The sequence below is a fragment of the Rhagoletis pomonella genome, unplaced genomic scaffold (assembly GCF_013731165.1).
Source record: "Rhagoletis pomonella isolate Grant_MI unplaced genomic scaffold, Rhpom_1.0 Rhpom_scaffold_03248, whole genome shotgun sequence".
Lineage (NCBI taxonomy): Eukaryota > Metazoa > Arthropoda > Insecta > Diptera > Tephritidae > Rhagoletis > Rhagoletis pomonella.
The window spans coordinates 16,179-18,913 of record NW_023461801.1 but is presented as its reverse complement, the minus strand read 5'-3'; the positions used below and the strand labels follow the sequence as shown (position 1 = coordinate 18,913).

The following is a 2,735-nucleotide window of genomic DNA, read 5'->3' as shown; positions in this document are numbered from 1 at the left end:
AAAACTGCCAGTGGTTCCCAAACATTGAAGGCTTTTGGCTTCAACAGTATGTATATCAGCATTTTAGTTGAAAGTACGTTTTGCTCGTCGCTCTCTTCATCGCTCCACTACATTCCTGTCCTTTGTTTTTTTCAGATACCACAAATGCGCGATCCAGAAAATTCTTCTATCATTCTTGCCACAAATGTATGTTTTCTTCGAAAATACTCAAGTACTACCAGTAGAGTACTCTACTGTCAAATACCTTTTACTCGCAGTAGTTGCGGAATGCAAAGTAAATACTCTACGCGTGTTGCTATTGATCGGTAGTTTACGTACGCTTGCTGAAACTGGTTTATGCTTACTCACAATTGACCCGAACGATGAAAGTAGGGAATGGAAAGTATTTGCGCGGCGATCGGATGTCTTGTTGGGCCGTTTAAATGGAATTGCGCAGGAGTCTAATATGTACATATGTATGAACGTATATACACTTATATACATACATTCAGATTTGTAGCGAATACGAATCACATTCGTTTTGGTTACTCGCTGAACGCTTTCAGCTAGTTGCCATTACAGACATACATACGTACATTTCCATACATACGTTTTGGTTATTTTGCTTTGCTGCCTGCGCCAGCGCTAAATTTTCTTTTTCGTTTCTCGTACGTTTGTATGAAATTCTTTCATCGCTGTTTCTATGCATCGCCAAAACCCATGGTGGAATTATACAAGGTGTTGTACGTAGTGACAGCTCATGTCGACAGCTCCCTTACAAAAGGTTGTAATATGGAAGCACGAGAGAAACGGGAAGAAAAAAAGCCCGCTTTGCGAAGTAGTACGAGATTTGGTACTATTTTTCATATAAAATTTTGCATATAAATAGTTACAAACGGTATATTATGATAAGCTAAATTCGCGAAAGTAGTATATATAACGTAGTACTTATGCAATAAATGGTAATTTAGTTTATTAAACACAATGTCCTATAATTATAGTCAAACTTCCAAAACCAAAAAATTAGTGGTGACCCCGAGTCGTTACATGACGGAATCGACAAAAGGGCGCATCGACGGATGGGGAGAATATTTCATCGAACAAAATGCCAGCTAAAGATGTAGAGCTTACATCGCAATGCAAGCTGCGACCGTTCTGAACTGAGATGCCAGACAAATGGTTTCTACCAATTGAGGCCAGCTTTCAGTCGTACAAGACCTTATGTCGGTAAATATAATCTGGTCCTCTCAGCAATTAGCAGCGATGCTTTAAAGGAAGCTGCGGATGTTTTAAAAACCTTACCAACTCAAGACCGATATATTAACCTCAAAAGTCAACTACTGTCACGTTTTACTGATTCAGCCGACCCACATAGGGTATTTGGCTGATTTAGGCATATTTTTATCGCTACAAACATCAAATATAGTTTTAGTTATCGAATAAAACATTCACTATAACTACCCTGTTACTAATAGAAAATTCAATCGTAGTGAAATCTTATTTATTGTCAATATTATTGTGGCTTATTAACATTTGTTTCCATATTGTTATTGAGCTTTGTAGCACTATTATGTTTTTAGGGAAAAGGGAAAAAGCAACAAAGTCTTAGCGGTAGAAGTTACCAAAAAAACAGTTATATCGTTGGAAAAGCAGGGCCAGTGGCAGTGAACCACAGACGGGATTGCAGCAGCAAAAATCACTGGGGAATAGATGCATAGTTAAGTACGTAGTTCTTGGGTAAATCTTCCATCTAAACTTACCAAGAAAACAGTTATATCGTTGAAAAAGCAAGGCCAGTGGCAGTGAACCACAGACGGAATTGCAGCGGAAGGAAGCACCGACCAAAATAACTACAAATCCTTGGGGAGAACTCTAAACCGATGTTTTTTTGCCGAATTAATGTTGAAATTTCTAATTTAATTTTCAGTTGCCAACGATAAGAATAGAGTAAATGTCAAAGAATTGTTCAGTGATTGCAAATCAGTTTTGGAATAGGGAATGAGGTAGTTTAGTACTTTTTTAAAGGCGATAAAATGTAGTTTTTTCAAGAGGGAAACACCGATATAGCTAAGGGAGCCAAGATGGCGGATTAGAGCGAGAACGCTGTCAATATCCAACACCTTGTATTATTCCACCATGGCCAAAACCAATACTTGCGCCGGCATACAAAGCAATCAAAACTTAACCCCTAAACACATGCACTTATAATTTGCTTAGAAGTTCTGGAATTATATTCAGTGAATTTTATAAATAGCAGTGTTTCGCATAGTGTATGTATATTTATGTAAATGTATATATGTGCTTATATACTTATACGGTTAGTTGTTTGCATCAACGTAAGGAATTCATTTTACGTTCATACGATTGCCGTATGTATACGTAAATTTTTGCTAAACATAGTTCAAAATATTTTCATTGAAATGGTGCGCTGCGAATAAATATACATACATATACATACATTCTTGTTTTGCTAGCTAGGTACCTAACGTCGTAAACAGGCCACGACGCGCGTGGGTGTTTTATATACGCTATATAGTACGGTTATTTTAAAACGGATCTATCTATGCATACATACATACATACCGCACGAACATCCGTTTTATGTGCATAGCAATCAAGTCGTTTTGAGGGTATTTCTCGCTACTTTCATTTTTTTGCAACATATATTTGCATATACAAATATACATAAAAATTTGGTGGTTGCGTTAGCTGCCTGCGCCAGCGGTAAAACAGTTTTTAACTAAATATAATAATAA

General features: G+C 37.1%; 1 long non-coding RNA gene across 1 annotated transcript; it reads right to left on the bottom strand.

Moving 5' to 3' along the window:
• Positions 1-1,220: 1,220 nt before the first annotated feature.
• On the bottom strand, positions 1,221-2,117 carry LOC118754044. The gene is made up of 2 exons (XR_004994858.1): positions 1,740-2,117; positions 1,221-1,678 (listed from the first exon to the last, which is right to left on the bottom strand). It is a non-coding gene; the product is annotated as an uncharacterized LOC118754044 (long non-coding RNA).
• Positions 2,118-2,735: the final 618 nt, after the last annotated feature.